Source organism: Eulemur rufifrons, chromosome 29 (genome assembly GCF_041146395.1).
Source record: "Eulemur rufifrons isolate Redbay chromosome 29, OSU_ERuf_1, whole genome shotgun sequence".
NCBI lineage: Eukaryota > Metazoa > Chordata > Mammalia > Primates > Lemuridae > Eulemur > Eulemur rufifrons.
In genome coordinates this window covers 70,582,183-70,602,930 of record NC_091011.1, presented here as the reverse complement: position 1 = coordinate 70,602,930, position 20,748 = coordinate 70,582,183, and the positions used below count along the sequence as shown (strand labels likewise).

The 20,748-nt window shown below is 41.1% G+C and overlaps 1 protein-coding gene across 1 annotated transcript in view; it reads right to left on the bottom strand.

Moving 5' to 3' along the window:
• MET (MET proto-oncogene, receptor tyrosine kinase) overlaps nt 1-7,315 on the bottom strand; it is a 104,074-nt gene extending 96,759 nt beyond the window's left edge. Inside the window, exon 1 of the mRNA XM_069462669.1 lies at nt 7,133-7,315. The gene's annotated coding sequence lies outside the window, so the exon portion shown is untranslated. The remainder of the gene's footprint in view (nt 1-7,132) is intronic.
• Nucleotides 7,316-20,748: the final 13,433 nt, after the last annotated feature.

Below are 20,748 nucleotides of genomic sequence, written 5' to 3'. Positions count from 1 at the left end.
TACAGTAAGAAGGTGTTTTTGCCCACACAATAGAGTTCAGAGATGTGTCATCCATTAAATTTGGAGCAAAACCCAACACCATTATTATTGTTGAGTCCTCCTCTTTCCCCCACTATATCATAGCAACTTATGATCACAGCATTACATTTTCCAAGCCTGTTTGAACTTGCTGCTCTTGCTTATAGATACAAGCGACCTGCCCTTTTCTGTGCATAGCTTTCAATCAGTAAGCATGTCAAGGTGGGAGGAAGGATGACAGGAATAGTAAATGGGGGGAAAATCAATTTTCAGAAAGCATATGGTAACAACTGAATATTTAATCAAATTAGCCTAGAAATTCCTTCCTATTTTCAGCACTCTTTGCAAGGCAGTTGCTTCACGCTACCAAATGAATTTCAATAAATGTCATATATTTAGTTAGACGGCTTATTTTTAAAATTTGTCAAACCAGGTCACTGACTCAGAATAGATCTCATTCCAAGACACAACAGATGGATATTGACATTGACTAGAAAGATTGACATTAGCTGGAAGATTCTGGGCAGAAGAAAAAGTCATTCAATTAACACTCAACAAAATATTTACTGAGTACCTACTATGTGCCAGGATAAAATGATAAATATTTAGACTTTATATTTACATTACAACGCAACAAAAAGTGGTTATGTCAAATCTTTTTGTTGGGGTTAGTAAAGATTACAACTGAATACTACTGGTAAACAAGGTCTTTAAAAATACTTCTGTTTTTCACATTGCAATAGAAAATGCATCAATACTCATTCAAACATCCATTCTGTCATGGGTGTGGGATTTCGGACCTAACTCAGATTTTTGAAGATGCTGTTTACTGACCGTGAGCAAAAACTAACTTCCTATTTTTCTGGAACAAAAGGGCCTTACATAATTTCAAAGATTTCTTAGACATCAAAGAGCTTAGAGGGACATACAGTTTATGGGTAATGATTTAAGATTTAATGAATCAAAAACACATGGATTAAATTTCTCTTAAAAGACCCCTAGGCTTAAAATTTAAGAGCTAAAATGCTGGTCTAAACACACTCTGGTCCTAAGCAAAGCCAAAACTTATTTTTAAGCTCCTTTGAGTTGTCTTATGGACCCAGAGCTTGGCTGGTTTCCCTTTCCCACATGATTAGGTCCTAAAGGAGGCAACCTACCTCTATAAACAAATTTGCTCAACCTCCCCCATGCTCTGGCTTGCAAAGACTGTATTATTTTAAAGGCCTCCAGTTCTGAATGCTCTTCTTGATGTTTTTAGTAAAACATTAAAAATTAGAAATCTGCCATGGTCTTATCAAATAGTTGGAGTATTTTTCAATTCCGAAGTCATTCTTTTCTTTTTTTTTTTTTGTTTACATACAATTTCAAATTGGACCTGAGATTCTAGGTACTGCCTCAGATTTCCAACTATCAGGGAACACGAGATCATTTCAAAACAGGAAAAGGCCACTGATCTTAATATGTGAACTGTTTCATGATATATTATTATATTTGCATTTAAAATAGTAGGAAGAAATACAGTACATAATCTTCCTTTCTAACACAATGGCCTTCCGGAAGGCTGCTAGCCTGGGCATTTCGCTGAGATTTTAGGATTAAAGAAAACAAGTTAGCGCACAACCTGTGAGCTTTTATTTCTTTGGAAAAATAGATTGCAACACTGATCTGATTGCTTTTAAAGGGACCTGGAAACCAGCAAGGCAGTGAACGTTTTGAATTTCAATGGCAGGGCAATAACAATGTGTGACGCTCAGGCATAAAAAAAAAAAAAAAAAAAGAGCCAATATTCCAAAGGGAGAGTTTATTGTGAATCAGAGAACTTGGAAATGAAAGTTATGCATAAAGCTATGATAGATTCAGGTTTCAGAAAATGACTACTTCAGTTTAAGAATGAAATAACTAGATTATCCTTTAGTTTAGAAATATACATAGCTTGATGCAAAGCATGTGGGCTGATGGATTTAGAAAAATAAGTATGTCCCAATAAGCAATGAATTATAAAATATCTCCTTCTTTTTTAAATTGCTTAGGTTCCCAGAGAATTTCAGTGAATTTTCTGAGAATCCTAGAAAAATAAAATCTTTTGCAGAAGCAGCCCAGGGGCTCTTTGGCCATGCACACTGTTGCAGCTGGGACCATGAAGAACCCAATCTGGGCTGCAGACTTCTTGTTGCTCTAGGCTGCGCAATGTTTTAAAGCTATTGAGTCAACATTTTACAATCAAGAGATTTCTAGCTCCTCTGGAAAATCTGAAAGATACTACCGCATGGGCCCACGCCCCGCACTGGGCCTCTCAGCAACTCTGATGATGCCAGGCGGTGACTGCCCCTCTTAGGCAGGGCTTTTCCTACGCAGTTTGTCAGTCCCTCGTGAAATGGTTAGTTTTATTCATTTAAGTTACCTATCTGCAAATCCTGATATATGATATAGATAGGGCATAAGCGGGGAGGAAGAAAAGAGGAAGAAAATCCAACACAGTGGTTTAACACTGGCAAGGGAAAGGGAAGGAGAATGAGAAGGAAAGAGCGAAGTGCACAGCAGACAGAGGCAGCACACCATCAATGATCTTCTCTGCTGTCTCTAGATTTACGTGGTAGAAGGGATCACCGACAAAAGCCATGAGTATTACTCTCAACAAATACCACTGGGCCAGGCTCACAGTTGAGAAAATAAGAAGGAAAGTTTTCTGAATGGAGCAACATCTCTTATCGAGGATGGGGTATGGGGATGGGGCCGGGCAAATGCAGGAAGATGCTATGGATCGTCTTCTTCCATATCCCATAAACCAAGGGCTCCGGGCCACTCCTGTACCTTCATCTTTGAGACTGTAGATAACTATGGCAGGCACTGTCCGGGCATCTCCCTAAAAGCCCAGGAACTCCATGGACTGCTGTGCAAGTTGTGCACTGCATAATTTCAGAAAAAACAAGATGAGATGGCACCCCTGAGGAGTGCTCCTGATATCCACATGGCTCACTTCCACGTCTCCTTCAGGTTCTCTCTCAAAGGCCACCTTTGAATTGAGCCTTCCCAGATCTCACTACTGAATTTTTTAATCACCACCCCATTCCCTCTTATCCTTGACAGTCCCTATTCCCCTTCACCACTTTATCCTTCCATGCAGCTATTATCACCACCCGACATAAACACATTTTAGTTACATATTTCTTTATTGTTTGCCTACCTCAACAGAACAGAGCATTGTTGGTCGGAGATTTTTGTCTGTTTTATCTCTACCGAAATGCCAGAGTCTAGAACTATGCTTGGTAGGTGCCCAAGAAATTATACTGCATGAACGACTAAATCCTCAATCACATTCTTAGAATATGGGAACCTGGCTTTCACCAGAATCAGTGATTCTCTAACTACATTTCATAATTGCTATCCTGTACTATAATGGGAAAAATACATTTTCAAATTCTATTGCCCATTATATAATTTATACAGCCCTTAGATCCTTCCATAATTTCTATGGGCCCCATGGTTACATAATTTATTACCAAAATTAAACTCAGCAGGAGTAAGCTGCATAAACAAACTTGCACAAATTTACACGAGCACAGAAAGAAATATGTATACCTGGGTATGTGGTTGCAAAGTTAACTGTTTTTTTATTTCACTGTGCTCACACCTCCTGCCACAAATGCCACACGTGTGATTTTTCTCTCAATTAAGTTTTACAGCTTATAAAAACACTTTCTTCATTTTGTCCCATGAAAAGCAAAGTAGTCAGATTTTACTGGATGTTTTTATTGAAACAAATCCCAAGGGGAATATACTAAACCGTTTAACACAGCTGAAGAGATATCTGAGAATGGGCTTTCTGATAAAAGGATAGATTACAAAATTACTCACAGCTCTTAATCTGATAACAGAAGCCAGAATACCCCACACATATGAATAAATCTTTTTCTTGGTACATCTTCCTACAAAAAGAGAAAGAAAAAAAAAAATAACTAGAGAAAGAGACGATGAGAAAAACTCCAGGGACTAGAAATGTTATATTCATCATCTATCCCTAACTTATGGATCCCAACCCATGCCTCGGCGGAAAATGCTTCCAATAGTTAAGCTTCATCGATGACTGGGGAGAGGCAGTGAGGTGCTGCCGCGACAGCATGGGGCTGGTTTCAAATTCAGTTACCTTGCCTCCAACACAGGAATGTTAAGATGTTAATATCAGCCTTGCTGATCTTGTGAGGGTGTTTTAGTATCAGAAAGATGATATACACAGAAGCATTTTGAAAATTTTAAGGTCTTTAAGTCCCAATCTTTTGATTTTTTTTAAAAAAATTCCATTATTTAACAGCAAATGGGATGATTTCTAATGTTTTTCTTATGTGATGTCCCCTTAATAATTATGGATTTGGGTTCATATTCTATGTGACATTTGTCTGCATATCTAGATTGTAAACTCTTCAAGAGCAGATTCCATTTCTTCATTTTTCCTTTTTAATGTTCTCTTCGTACCCACCACATCTGAGGCTTAATGTACAGTTCTTAGCTATTTGGGGTGAGGCAAATGTGGGCCTGGTAGCAATTTGATATCTGTTAAGAACACAGAATCTAAGTGATCCTGAAATGACATTTGTCAATGTATGTATCATTTATTACTGAGAGGTGACTATTTTACACTGAGCAAAGCCTATGAAGAAACTCTGCCCTGAGGGCTTGGTGTTCAAAACAGTAGTTTCAACCTACACACCAGCCAGGAAAAGCAGGCTAACTCCCTGGCATTTGAGTTTCTGAACACATTTTCTCTCCTTAAGAGGGCACAATTAGGAAATTGGGTATCCCCTGGACAAACCTAGTGGACCAAGGAAAATCTTAGGGATAGGGGAAAGAAAGCATAGATGGCTGTGGTGAGAATGACAGAGAAAAAGAAACCAGGAAACTGGACTGGAGAAATAGGGGCACAGAAGGGCTTGGAAGCCCTGACCAAGCCAAGGGAAAGGAACGGGGAGGCCAGGGCCAGAGAGACGGGAGGGGATCTGAATGCATAAAGGGCTGTGCTCACCGTGGATGTGTCACCATATCTAGGATGCAGACGCTTAGTGAAAGTGTGTGTCCTGAGGGGATGTTAGCTTTTTTGAGTTATTCACTTTGTTTTGAGATGACCACATTTGAGAAAACATTTATTTGAGGCAATTACATAGATTTGCAAAAGGAAAATTAGACTAACGCTTTCTGAACTATTTTTTTTAACCAACAGCTAAGGAAATTGATTTTTAAAATGCGTTTCCTAGTCTTGCCTTCATTGAAATAAATTTAAAATTTTTTTAAAGTCGAATGTGGAACATATGCTTATGCTTATACAGTCTGTAAAGGAATTTGTAAAATATGGGTATTTCTCCTAGTGTCATTTTTCTTTTATTGTAGGTTTAAAAGTAGTAAAAACATTAGCTATGAGTTTTCATATTGACTGGCCATGGTACATTTTTATCATTCAGATAAACCGTATCCGCTAATTCTGGAAGCATGTAGTATACATCTAATGTAAACCACTATTACGATGCATCGAGAACAAAGCAATCTTTGAAAAAGCAGTAGTCGGCAGATCATCCTCTATATGCCATAAATTCCATCATGTTAAAAGCAAATTATATTTAAGTTAATAACTATAGGCTTATGCACTGTTAAGTTTGAAAACTGAACAGAATTTTTACAACACCAGTATATTTTATAGGCAATCAGACATATTTTTGGTACTACAAAAATTTCTTATAAGTGATGTAAATTTTCCCTGTTATTCAGCAGTTCAAAAAGAATAAACATTGAATACACTACAGCTTTGCAATGATTGGAACCAAAGTACCTCGCTCTGTTCCATTATGGAAGTTTACATGTTCAAAACAAAGCCCAATAAGCTTAGAGCTAGAAAGGAAAGCTCTATATATACCTGTAAATAGCCCAAGCACCATTTACCCTGTTTACATAAAAGCACAATATATGTCCCAGTAGCACAGAGAAACATGATGTACATCATTTTGAGATCATCTTCATGCAGAAAAAATTCATTAGTCAGCTATAATAGTTTAGCTGTACAGGAATATAATGTTTTTCTGAATCCATTTGCATGGCAATGTGCATGTGTCTGGCTGATGAGAGCGACAGAATAAACCTCCTCTCCCAACGCTACAGAATGTGAACAATCTTCTTAAAATTCAGGAGAAGGTCCAGGTAGTCCATATTCTCTCCAATGTCAGTTTTTACAATCCTCTCATAGTCACCGACCATCTTAAGTTGGCAATTAAGGTATCTTGATTATTTTGCCTAAGAGAGTTGACAATATTTCATTCTGGCCAAGGACTCCTTTGAACATAAAACTGTGATAAGGAAAAATACGCTGGGCAACTATTCATGCGTGAGCCACTGGAACCCTCTCCAACTGCCAAATTAACAAATGGCTCTTTTAAAACAAAAAGGTATGAATGGGAAATCGTACTTAGGAGTAAATTCTGCATTGGCGATAGTCAGCGAAAGTACTTTCGTCGGTGCTTTAATTACTGGGTCAGCGCTAGTACTGGCCAGACTGGCGGCCTCTGCTTATAATCTATTTCACCTAGTAAGATAGATGTCCTCCAAAACCCCAGCACAGAGATAAGGTACGATCGAAAATGATGGATCACAAACCCTGTGTGTTTGCCAGAAACGAAGAATTCAGACCGTCACAGAGACACCTGCCTCTTGGAAGGACCCCCACACAATACAGATAAAACAGGGTTGGGAACAAGGAAGCCGCTTGGCTCAAACCTTGCCGGCTGCATCACCCGGGACAGGGTGACTGGATCCCTTTTGTAAGGGCTGAGTCAGATCACAGCTCTGAAACTTGCTGTGCCACAACAGTCATACATTACCCACGGCCCCAGCGCCCCTCTCCCTCCTGAGTCACACAGGTGGCCATCAGAAGCAACCCCCCAAAACGACAAGCCCCATTCGAGTTTCGCCCTCCCCCTCGCGACATCCCTTCAGTTTGTGAAGCCCCTAAACTCTCGTCCTCCTCTGTGATCTTGCCCTCTGGAACAGCAGTCAGATCTCTTAGGGGAACAAAGAAAGGAAAAGCGCCGGGGCGAGGGGTGGGGTGCGGGATCTGAAGTGGGGGCTGTTGTTTTACCTTGCGGTGCCCAGGAACCCGTGGAGAAGTCAGCGGCGCAGGGACCACCCGCGCGCTCCGCGCCTCCCCGACTCCTCGCAGCAAGTCAGCTGTCGCCCCGCATCTGGCTCGCGCCCTCCGCCCGGCTCCGCATCTGCTCACAAAGCGCTCGGGGCGCTGCGGGCGGCGAGGGCCTCCAGGTCACCTGCGGCCAGGACGAGCCGAGCGCCCCGCCCGCCCGCCGCGCTCCCTCCGCCCCTTCCCACCCGCGCGCTGCCCGGCCAGTGACTCAGCCGGGCATCGGTGCGCACGGCCCGCGGCGGCCCGGGCGCGTCCAGGCTGGAGGCACCGCCAGGCGACCCCACCGAGGCGCTCGCCCGCCCGCCCCAGCACGTGTCTGTCGCTCTCGCGCGCTGTCTGTCTGTCTCGTCCGCCGGTCCGGGGACAGCTGAGGTGCGGACTGGCACCACCCAGAGGGGGAAATCGACCCCCGCCCTTCCTGCCGCCAGCGAGCCGCGCCCGGCCCCGCGGGGGTCGCGTTTCCTCCCGCCCCTGCCCCGCCCACGACAAGGTGAAACTTTCTAGGTGGAGAAGTTTTCTCGCCCTGGCCGCGCGCTCTCTCCTACCCCAGCTCAGGCAGTCTGAAGTTAGCACGGCGGGAGATAAGCGGGACCGAGTCTCCCCCTCCTGGTGCTTGGGCGATGAGTGTCACCCAGCGCTCAGAGCGCATGGCGCGCACCCTCCCCGCACCCCTGCGCCCTGGCCGCGGGAAGAGCGCGAGCCTCTGCCCTGTCTCTCCCACGTCGCAGTTAGCCGCCCGCGGCTCACCCGGGTAGGGAGAGATTTGGGCGCTGCAGAAACAAGGAGTTGATTGTCAGAGACGGAGGTAGGAGTGAGTGGATGGAAGAATTGTCCCAATGATTTCATTATGCAACGATTATCCCCTATTATGATAACTCAGATTTCTATAAGGAAGAACAACAGAGGAGTTTAACCCCGAGGAGACTTCAATTTCTTTAACGTTGTTTTCGTAGCCGGAAACAGGCTGATTAAATGACTAGGAAAATAGCAATGAACAAGCAAAACAGAACAAAAGTTTAATTCTTGAATGCTGAAACCATATGATGTTAGTTTTTTAAAAAAAGATTTTGGGGCCTTAGTGAATTGTATTAGGATTGTGTTAAGATAACTTTTTATATTTCACGAGTAAAAATTGACACTGACAAGAGTAAATAAACACTCAAACGTAATAGGACCAAAGGAACAGCATTGCCTGGTAGAATTTGAGTTCCCTCCAACTCTTACAAGGGCTTGTTCAATAATGGCAATATATAATGAGACATGGATATGTTGGTTATTTAAAGTTGTGGGACAAAATAACAGTTACTGTGCAGGTTCAGGTCTTATTTACTGCAGAATAAAAAATAAAAAATACAGTAAGACTAGTTACCATTTTCCAAGAGCTTACTATGTGCCAGGTAGTTTACCAGAAACTATATAGAACCATTTCAACCCTCAAAAGGGATTCCTCAATGTTGTGGAAAAGGAAATTTCCCATTACATGTTTTACAGTCTTGCACTGAACCATTTTGCAAATGAAGAAACTGAGTCCCTAATAGTTCCTAGGAGAGTCATACAGCTGGTTAGTAAAAGAGGCAAGGTTAGAACCCAGCTCACAAGTCCCAGTGAGGTGTAGTGCACACCATGCCAAGAGGCCTCAGCAGGGCAAGGTTAAACAAACAAAGCTGCTCTGCTAATAACTGCGTGGCATAATTTAACCATAACTATAGTTCCTATTAAATATGCTAATTTACTGGTTGTAAGGCACTGGGCCTATTTATGGACAGATCAATTATAGATTTTGGTTTCAGTAACAGCTTTCAATAAAAGGTAAATAATTTTTACACACACACGCACACTCACACACACACTTAGCTATGGTTGTCTAAGGGAATGATTAGAGTGCTGTTTCTATTTCCTGGTTTCCATAGCAATATGTTAACTGGATTTTTAGATCACATTATGTAGTTGCCTTAACAGGTTTTCTGAGTTTGAGTGCCGCGATAAAAATATAAAAGAAAAAAAAATTACAATTAAAGTTGTAGAAAGACCCAGAAAAGCCCATGAAAACTGGGAAATAAAATAGATTATAAATTCAAACAACCTATTATATATTTTCAGCCCTGAAGCTTCCTGGTTTCTAATTACTGACAAATTTCAATCCCATATTGAAACTGTATTGAAAATTGTCATTTTGATTTATTAACCAAAAATAAGGAGATAACATTTTATAAAAATAACATAACTAAGAATAGCATAACTAAAAGTATCTGAGTGTGTGAAAGTCAAATAATTTCTGTGCACTACCTAGAAAAGTTAGAGGTAAAGGAAGGGTTAGAGGCAATTTCATGTTTTTGGAAATAGATGAAAGCAGATACTTTTAAAAGGTAATAAGATTTCTATGATTCCATTTTGGTTTTGCAACAAACTTCAGTTGTGGCTGTTTAACTTTCCGTGGATCCATGACGTGGATGACACACTGTGTGATGAAGTTCTGTTGGTATTTTCCTAACCAAACCAAACTTCTTGTGGCCCACACTGTTGGCTGGCTAAGCCAGCACCTGTTCCCAACCAGATTTTCCCTTCCTTGTCTCCTCCAGCCGTGGGGCTGGAAAAGAGAAATAAATACTCACTTTCCCAGACTTCTTTGCAGCCAGATGTGGCCATGGGATATAATTTCGGCAATGAGATACTATATAAGCTGAAGTCTGATGAGGCCTGTGGGAAAGAGTTTAGTTTCCTGATTAAAGAGAACGAAGAAGCTGGTAGCCACACCTTTCTCCTTCTTGCTTTCTTGATTTCGTATATGATGCCCAGTGGTGAGCTAGCCATCCTGTGACCAGGAGTGGAGAAGTTGGTGCTCATGCTGCTGAGCCAGTAGATGCCTGCTTCCAGAGTTCTTGATTTGTGGAAAAAATACTTGTTCTAGACACTGTTATCTGGGGTTTCTGTCACCTGTAGTCAAAAGCATTCAAAACTGATATACCCCTGAAATAGAAAGTAGGACATGTGCAAGACTGAGTTTAGCATCGTAGTTAAGAGTCTAGGTTTTAGAATCAGACAACCTGGATTTCCATCCCAGCTCTGCCTCTTGCTAGTGATGTACCTGTGGGCCAGTGGATTCAACTCTCTGTCTCATCTGTAAAATGGGGATCGTAATAGGGTTATTGTGAGGATAAAATGAGAAGCTACAGGTAAAGCACATGGAACAGTGTTTGATTAAAAATAAGTGGTCCAGAGATGTAAGCTGTTGTTATCCACACACTTGTGGACCACACTTAATGCTAAACTATTAACAGAATCCCATTATCAACCTTGAAACGGGCCTAATGGTTGCTCTGGTCAAGAGAGAGACAAACAGCCAACTCCTGCACTAAATATGCCACATCCTTTCTGCCTGCCCTTCAACACATTAAAATTTGGATCTTTGAAGCTGCCCTTTAATGTTGGTGCTGTTTTTTGAAATAAAAATGAAAGCCATCTCTTTAGAATAGGGATGTCATTCTAGCAACCTGTGCTGCATAGGGCCCACAGACATAAATAGGTGCATGGAATGTTTTTACAAGCTTGAATCAAGGTAGACAGATCATATGGTCTGCAGTTTGCCATTGACCTACCATCTCTTGGATTGCGTCCAGTCCACCTCTGATCTTGACATTTCTTTCTTCTATGGGTATTAGAAGTTGTGATCCCTGCCTTAGAGTATTAATTCTTGTGCTCCTTCTCTCTCTCTGCTTTTCCCTTTTCCCCTGCCCTGTCACCCCTAGTACTGTGCCTATGTTAAATGTCTCCACAAAATGACAATAGAACAACTCAGGTCATGGCACCTCATATCATTTCTGCGGGCAAATGAAACTTGGAAATGTAGGATTCCTATTACCTTTTTAGAGATACATCATGCACATTAGAATATTGAAAGTTCTGAAAATTCATGTGGAAAAACAAAACAGAAATTTTTAAAAAACCCTTCTTCACTTACCCTACCATCTTCCAACCTTAATTGACCATGGAATGCTTTTTTCCTTTGTGACAAATTCAGCATCAATTTCCTATAAAATTAGTTTTATAGATAACACACTCTGGGAAACCTCACCTTAAAGAATGAAAATGCCAGATATAGAGGATTAGAACAGGGCACTTTAAGTATGAACTGCTTTTATGTTGATTTGTACTGGTCATTTCTTTGTGGCTGGGTTCTCTAAAAATAAATATGCAATGTTAAGTTATCTAAAAATATAACTGAGCGTATTCAATATTGAGGACAAGTGCAAGACTGCTAGGCTACAAGCTACAAGTATCACAGTTCTAATCAGAAGACCTAGCAAAATATACACAGAAAAATTAAAGATAAATGACCATTTCCAACAGAGTGCTGCAATTTTGTTAGTGACTTTATTCATTTTCACACTCAGCATATTACCTCTCTCCTAACATCAGGCAAAGGTATAATGTATTTAGCTCTCATTTATTAAGTGTCTACCGTGTATCCATCATGGTTTAGAGCTCCACTTATGTCCTCATAACAAAACTCCAGATTAGGTATCATCCTCTTGTGTTTACATTGAGGGAAATGAGGCTCAAAAGAGATCATGTAACTTATCCAAGGTCACACAACTGGCTTAAGTCTGTCTCTTTTCAGAACAACTGCACTACCCATTGTAATTATTGTGAACTCTCTCTGGTCCTGTGGTGAATGATGCAGTCATTTATCTTGAAGCAGCAGAATTTAAGGCTTCCTATCATTTTCCTTTCTTCTCTGGCCACAGAGTCAGCCACACTTAAAGCACGGCCACTCCTCTGCTTGCCTGGTCCTTGGGGACTGATGTTGCAGTGCAGAACAAAGGTGCTGGCACATCCACGGTGTCCATCAGTAGAACACTGTGCAGGTCAGAGCAAGGGTCCTGGCAGTCAGGGTGGCCTAGGTGGGCTGTAGGTGCCTAGGACCAAGACTTCAGGGTGTAAAAAGGAACTAGAATGTTCTTTTTTGAATGTCTCTGTTTTCACAATCCCTGAGCTCTCCTTTGGGAACCTAGGGAATATGGGAAAGAAAGGGAAGGACCTGATGACAGAGAGTATGGAGTCCTAAGAGAGGATCTTTTTGGATAGTCTCTGTCCTCTTAGAAGGTGAGGAATTAAGGCCAAGACTTGCAAAAAGTTCTGGAAGACTATATCTGTAATTCTTTCTCCTATCAATACCTCCTTCCCCCAAGACATGTTCATTTCTTTTTCTTTTCTTTTCTTTCTCTTTCTTTTACCTTGTAGTAAATTGGTAAAAGCATTTTGGGAAAGAAAATTTTCATTTATACAGCATATTATAGCATTATTTCCCAATTAGCTTGTCCATTCCATTGGTTAATTTAAACTTTGGCACTAATACAGACGGATTGGCCTATCTTGGGAAATAATACACCAGCAAAAATAAATGTGCTTTCTTCATTGATCAGCATCTCTTATGAATAGCCTTTAAAAAATGTGTCTATGAGTCTGTGAGTTTGTGTAATTAGTGCAATTCTAGGTTTTACCACTAACTTGATGAGTATCTTGGCACTTAACCTCTGTGGATCTGTTTCTTCAGCTATAAAAACAGTTCCAAAGTCTGATGAAAATAATTAAAAAATATTAAGTATCAACCAAAATTTTATGAAACCAGTCCATTTAGAGCTAATATATCAAACAATTTACTAATTGTATTGTATGTAAGGGGACATTATACTAGAAAGAAAGTATTTCAGTGTGTGGTTCTTATTAACTACTGCCTTGTCCAAATATGATAAAATTCTTTTGTCTATTCCAATATGAATGATTTAATAATCAACTTAGGGATAGTGTATATGGTGAGTCCAAAAGTAAATTAGGCAATTTAAAAATGGCTACAAAATTTAACAATTTAAGAGGGACTAGGTCTTAGTAGCGTAGAGAAATGATAGAATGTTTGAAGGGTTTGATTAGAATCACAGTAACTATTATAAATGACTAACATATTTTGAAACATAATGAAGATGGTAATATGAAAAGGCTTTCCAACACTTTTGCATTGGCTAGAGTTAGACCTTTTGTTTAACAACCTTAGAGTATAAACATAATTACTGTTAATCTGCATTCAAAATATATAGAAGCAATGGCAGTAACTCTGAATTAACCTTGGTTTGCCAATGAAGAATTAAAAAGAATAAGAACACAGACAAACTGTGACGAGTCAAGGGTCATGCTGAGAAAGTTGGCATTGATGCAAACTGCTTAGGACTTCCAGTTCACTGGCCTATTATAAACATTCCTGCCTTTCCTTACAAAATCCAGCGAAATCCAACCAAACTACCCCCGAGAGGCAGTTGCAAACTCCCCTCTAGAAAAGACTGTCAGATATGATAAAATCATCTGCAAACTTTCATGCTTATGTTGCAGGAACTTTCAAGGAGTGTATAACCTGAATTAGAAAAGACATCTTTTTTAAGCTTTCCCTGAAGTGTCTGGTCCATCTGTTGTGGGCTGAGCTCCCCATGTTGGAGCTGTTATCAAGTACTGTCAGTCTCCCATTGCTACTGTTAACAAATGGGTTTGTCACCCCAAAGTTAAGAACAACCAGATGTTTCCTTTGTTGTTCTGTATTCCAACGATAGGTCAAAAAAGTATGTTTAAACAGCAGCAGTGAAATTGAGATTTAGAAATAATCTCATTAATCTGATCGATGAGGTCATATGATTTAGGGCCATTTCAAGATTTAGACTGAATTTCAATATTTGGCCATCTATGTTCATTGGATTACACCCCAAATTAATCAATTTTTTGTAAATGTAAACCTATATTTTATGGGAATCATAATTTGTATGGAGGCAGCTATAAATATGGAATGAAATATTAATATTTAAACATGTCAGATCTTGTAATTCATCAATTAATTTCTTAACCAAATGTTTATTGAGCCCCTACCACGTGCCAGGGAAGTGTTAGTGTCTGGGGCTACAAAGATGAATGAGATGTGGTCCTTAACACTGAGAAGCTCACAGGCTAGCACGGAAGATCCGCATGTCAGTTAGCAGGTCCGGTACACTGCGGCAAGTGCTGTTCACTGTTGGTTATGGACTAACTTTGGGGTTCTGGAGAAAATGAGGAGACATAAATGACACTGCAAGGGAGGCCACATTTGAGCCACATGTTATAGGATGAGCAGGAGTTTGCCAGGCAACTGTATTTGCAGGGGTATGGAGGCACACAGGCTTGAAATAATTCTATATTCAAGGTATAGAGCTACTACTGCAAGTAGTTCAAAATAGTGGGGCATAGTGTATTTGGGATTAGGGCAGGAGAGGAGGCTAAAAATGTAGATGAGGGTCAGAATATAATGAAAGTCTTGTATAACACACCAAGAAAGAAGATGTGTATTTTTAAGTGATAAGGAGTCACTAAAATGATTTAAGCAAAATAATTAGCATTTTACATTTTAGAAAGATATCTCTGGTTTAATGGAAGGTTTGGAGCAGGGTGGGATTGGAGGCATGGTAGCAAGAGAGAGGGGGATTTCTTTAATGTAGGGGAGCAATGGGGGAAGCTTGATAGATTGCATAGAGGGCAGGGAGGAAATTTGGATAGATACTTAGGGATAGATATACAAGACCGCTGGAAGTAGTGGAAGCTGAGTGATATTCAGAAAGATTTCTTCTTGTATTCATAGACCAAAACAGCATGTTGTATACCATAAATGTGTATACTTTTAATTTGTCAAGTATACCTTAATAAAGCTGAAGGATAAAAGGTTATTTTTGCTTTATTTATTTATTGTTGTTGTTTAATGGAAGCCTGGGACACAATGACACATTCATTTTGGACTTGTTGAGTTTGAGGGGGAGTATTGACTTCTACCTGCACAGTGAGCCATTGGAGGTCTGGTAATTAAGTCACAAAACCAATGTGCCAGATTGTTCTTTTATCTATTTGGTTGTGTTTGGATCTGTGTTTTTCGGACTCTCCATTTCCATAGAAGTCCAGATTGGAGTTGGCCAAAAGGGAAGCCATGTGAGTTCTGGGAGGCAGAAGAGAAGCAGCTGTTGTTATGTTCTGGTTATTGTCACCTATTTGTGATAAGAGATGGCTGCAGAGGTGTGAGCAGGTTCCTGTTTGTCCTTGCTCTTCCCTCCTTCCTGATGGTGGCCTTGTCTGCCAAAAGTGACCCCAGACCTTCCACCAGACACTTTTCTGAGAGCTCACAGAGGCAGTAGACATGAAGAGCCAGCAACCTGCCATAGGCTTCAAGGTCTAAACTCCGACAGCAGGACGTGCCAGTTCCCAGCACTCCCTGCAAGTTGCCACTTGTTTGTGACTTTTCTCTGTCCCTTCACCTCCATTTTTCAGATTTTTACCTTCCCAGGTCTTCCCACAATTGCGCAAGTTCCAACTCCTGTAATAAATTCCTTCTTCCATATCACGTGTAGTAGTTTTGCTTCCCTGAGTCATTTTTAAGCAATAACTGAATTGTATTTTCAAACAGAATCCCTCAGACACACTATCTTTTACACTCAAAACTTTCATCACTTGAAATCGTTTTGATTTTGAGACTCTCTTTTTTTTTTCCTTGACTTTCTGATAATGATCACTAGTGCAGAATGATGATCTTAATGTGTGCAAATTAGAAAAATTATCAGGATAGCTAAGAGGACTTTCAAGAAAATTCAACATTAGGTTCTTATGCTGCTGAAAGAAATCATTTGAGTATGGTGTGTGAATGTTTTAATATAATCCACTGTTCTAGAACTATCTGGGCTAGAGAGCCAGGCATGAAAGATCTCAGGTGCCTTAGAGACAGGGAAGGAGGACCTGGGCAGATTGTGGCAGGAAAAGAGACTTTCCTCCTGCTGGCAGATGGAACCCTTCTAGAGGAGGAGTGTGTGGTTCATAGGCTCTGGATGAAAAAGCAGCTGTGGAACAGAGGTCCTGATGCTATTGGCTCAGCTAGGATCCCCTCATGACCAAATCAAGCACAGAAGTGAGTGGGGGGTACTGTCTAGACTGTAGAATAAGCAAATGGGTTGCTCACCTTGAACTGTTCATGCCCTGGGAAGAGAAGGTGGAGTTTAAGTCCAAGGCCAGTAACGAAAAGGTATTGACCTTGTTGGTACTGGAAAATAACATTTGACCCAAAATGGTGTGTGCTCTGTGGGTTCTTTCTTGTTTCTGTTTTCCGTTTTGCCTCTCTTCCAAAGCCAGTGAAGGAGAACCTGGGTATCTTCTAGCCCAAGAAGAGAGGCAGTTTTGCAGCCTTGCAGGCAAAGGCAATGACTTTGGCATTGTTCCGTTCTTTCTGTGGGGTTGGCCTTCCTTCTTATATTTGCATGGCAAACCCTGACTCCTCCTTCAGGGTCCAAACCTAATACTGGAAGTCTTCCACGACAGGTCTTCTCCGTGGGCAGGCTGGCAGCTTGCTTCTTCGGTTTTCCAGTGGCACTTCATACTCCTAATTTAGGCTATCTCACACTGTATTACAATTAGCCATTTTTTTTTTGGCAGCATAGCCCAAGAATATATTAATTTGTGCAGGGTTTCTTTTCTGACTTCTACTTCGTGGATCAGAAAGCATTAAAACAAAGAAAATGAGAAATGCTGTCACTGGGTGCAGGGGGAGGTAGGAGGTCTCACATCTCCTCTGGAGCGCTGTGTATTCAGAAGGGCCGCCTTGCTGCAGATGCAGGCTGACCCAACTGCACATTTGCTTGGTTGGGCAAGGCACCAGAAATAACACCCTTTCAATCAGTTTGCCTAAAAACCTTGATATCTATGTATATACAAAGTTTTAAAAATTTATAAGCAAGTCTGGAAATTGGGCTGTGTGCTCTGCAGATGTTCTGCAGGCATATTTGGAGTCGGAGATTGTGCTCTGGGAGCAGAGACTTCATGTGCAGGGCCCACAGCTCTGCCCAGCTTCCAACTGGTTAGTGTCCTGAGGTAAACCCCCTTAATGGACCTGGTGACCCCTTGACCTGTGCTGGGTAACTAATAATCTCCCCTTTCTCCTGGGAGACTAATAGGATTAACAAACTGTGACAGTGTCTATTATTTTTAAGGAAGTCACACTGAGATCGGTGTCTCCCCCCCCCCAAAGGATATGTTAGACATACTACACAAAGGGAGAGTCACGCAATATGTGCGAAATTCTGTGACAAGTTTCTTTGCCCAGATAACATGCTTGCTAGCTATTTTCTATTAGATAATTGAAAGGTACCCACTGCTTAGTGCCTCAAATGAGGCAAGAAAATTGGGATTGGGTGTGTCCATTAAACCCGTCACAAATGAGGTAAAGCGTGTGATTGGAGGCTGCCAGTAAAGCTATCTCATGGTCCTGAAGGAGCAGAGTTGTGCCTGGCTGTCACCCAGGACTCAAGTGCACCTCTCCCCTTGGAAGACTGGCTGATCGTGCCCATGGCACTTGGCTGCAGGGTGGGGAGAATCCCTCTTGCCACCTAAGACCAGGTCAGCCATGCCTGCTTGGGCTCCTGGACTGCTCGGGCAGTTAAGACTTGGCATCAGCCTGTCTCATGGGGTTCTGAAATTACTTTCTCATTATAATGAAAAGAAGTGAAACAAAACCTGACCTAGGAAAGATCCCCGATATTGGCAATATTCTAACACATGTAGCAAGGGCTTGGTTTCTGAAAGACAGCATAATCCTTTTGGAGAGGTGTTCATACATAATTGCTGCAAAGTCATACGGTCGTGTGAGTCAAGTCCCACGGGCCTTGTCTGGGCTGAATTTACCCCAACGGAATTTACCCCTGCCAGCAAGAGCTCGAGTGCAGCATCAAAGTCCTAAAGGCCAGGACAGCTCGAATGGAAGATTTACTTATTTAGCCACAACAGCCGTGGTGACATGGCCAGAATATCTGAATTAAGATACTCTGAAGTAAGAGTATCTATATCTACATGGAGTGATGGGGAGGGAGGCAAAGGTCAAAATCAAGAAGCAGAATTTTGTGCCAGGATTGGGGGATGAGGGAGGCCACATCTGAGGTCCGAGCCAAGAGGTCAGAAGCAGGTGACCGGCATTTCCGCAGTCTTCCCAAGTCCTCTTCTTCTCCCTTCATTCCTCTGTCATTTTTGGTGGGACATCTCCTCTCATAGCTTCCTACAAAAGGGTGCATATGATGGGAACTTTTGGGACCTTGAAGTCCGAAAGTGTTTTCATTTTATCCTTATCCCTTGACTGAGAGTTTGGTGGATGTAGAATTCTAGGTCGAAAGACAAAGATCCATTATCTTCTAGCCTCACTCTCGCTCTTAAAAAGTTTGATGCTATTTTAAATGCTGATTTTTGTTTGGCCCCTTTCATTTCCTCTGTTCTCTCTTCTGGGGCTCCAGGTAGAGATCTTAGACCTGCAGAATTTGTCTTCTAATGTTTTCTCATATGTACACAAAATACATACGTTCTCTTTCTCATTCTCCCTCTCCCTCCTTCCCTTCTTCCTTTTCTCCTCCCTCTCTCCTTTCCTTTCTTCTATTTCTCTACCTTTCAGGTGAGAAAATTCCCTCAAATGGATGGTGGCCCTTGGCTATTGATTCACATTAAGTGTGAGAAAAATTGGTATGGAAGAGATCAGAAATGATGAGTTGGGGTGTTAATTGTAGATTTTGGAGCTGTAAGTTATAAAGCCAATTCAGGTATATGAATTGAGTCATAATGTTGTAGGAAGAAATGCTGTTAAAGAGTAAATGCAAGCCTGTAACAGACAATAATAATGGTGTTGGAGAGCTTTCGTTTGCCCCTCAATGTATTCTCCACCAACCACCACCTGGGTCTGTGCCCTGGGAAGCTGACCTTTATGGACTATGCTCACATGTTTCCTTGCTCTCTGGCTTCTGGTTTGGTTCAGCCAATGGAGACACCAGTAGGAGATTTGAAGATGCGAGATAAGTGGGGTCAGGGTCTTTATTATCCTAAGCCCTCCCTGCTGAGCCATCAGAAGCAATGGCTTTCATCCTCTACAGGAGGCAGAGGACGAAGGATAAAGAAAAGTGAGGGAACCCATCTCATATATATTTGCCGCAGTTATTTTAAATAAGACAGGAGGTCGTAATTTAGTAAATGATCTTTGAAAATAGAGGTAGAGAAAGAAAAGCCATTTTGATAGATTCAATAATTTTTCTCTCTTGCTCTAAATATTAATCTATTTTATCTTTAGCTCTGACAATTTGCTAGGGTAACTTACGGGGAAACTTTGTGCAAGTTACTTAACCTGTGGACTTTTATTTCCTAGATGTAAAACAAACAATTGGGTACACGTAATCTTTCGTATCACATTTGGCTCTAAAAGCTGATCTTGCATTGGGCTGTCTTAATACTAACTAGTTCTTCCATTAGAAGACAGGCTGGGACACAGAGAAGAAGTGAAACTTGTATCAGTTTATACTGTTGCTCACTCAGCATCTCTAGGAGAAGTGTTGGTTAGAAGAGACCCACACCTCTAAGGCCCATTTATAGATTCTAAAGCTCTTCTATTTTTATTATATTCATTGAGAAAAAGACCACAGGCCTTACCTAGTCAACATGGTTCTCAGTTGTTTTTGTTTTTTTTTTTTTTGTTTTTTTTTTTTGCAACAGGGTCTCACTCTGTCACCATCATAGTTCACTACAACCTCAAACTCATGGACTCAAGTGATTTTCCTGCCTTAGTCTCCCAGCCTATAGCTGGGCCTATAGGTATACGCTATCACATCTGGCCAATTTTTCTATTTTTTGTAGAGATGGGGTTCTTGCTGTTGCTCAGGCTACTCTTGAACCCCTGGCCTCAAGCAATCCTTTCATCCCGACCTCCCAAAGTACTAGGATTATAGGCGTGAGCCACCAAGCCCAGTCCTCATGCTCATTTGACGAATATGTGAGGATTTAAGATAGCTGTGATCATTTCAAGTGCACAATTAATAAAACTTTTGGAGCTTTTAATGTACAATTATATTGCATAGCTTACCAAGAGTTGAATGAGCACTCTTAGCAATAAAGAGTGTAAGGAACAAGTTTTTACAATCAAATCCACTCTCAGGATTTTGTACCCAACACTTTTAGTGCACAAATTGCAAGCTGAAACAGAAAAGAGTGTTGACCCTGACCTATCTTTCCAGCTTTATCTTCTATTACGTGGCATTTGGCTTTCTACTTACACTACTCAATATTTCTTAGGCTTTTGTGTGTCCTATGTCTTTTCTTCCTGTTACCTGGAATCCTTCCACCACCATCCCCACCACCATGTCACCAGACTCCAATTGCCAAAATCCTACCCATCCATCAAGATCCATATCAAACCTTTCCTTACTCAAGCAGCTTTTCCTGATCCTCTCAAGAAACTGAAACTTTTTCTCCTTTAGAACCCATAACATGTTATTTTTACCTTTCTAACTATACCTATTTTATTCCCCTTGGAAAAAGATACCCACCTATCTTCCTTTTATGTTGCAAGCTTCTTGAGGGCAGGAACCATGTCTTGCGTGCGCATCTCCATACCTCCTGCTATACTCAGTAGAAGTCTTCCAACCACTGTTGTTCAAATGAATTTCATATAACAAATCTTCAGGCAAAAGTCCATAACCATTAAAAAACAA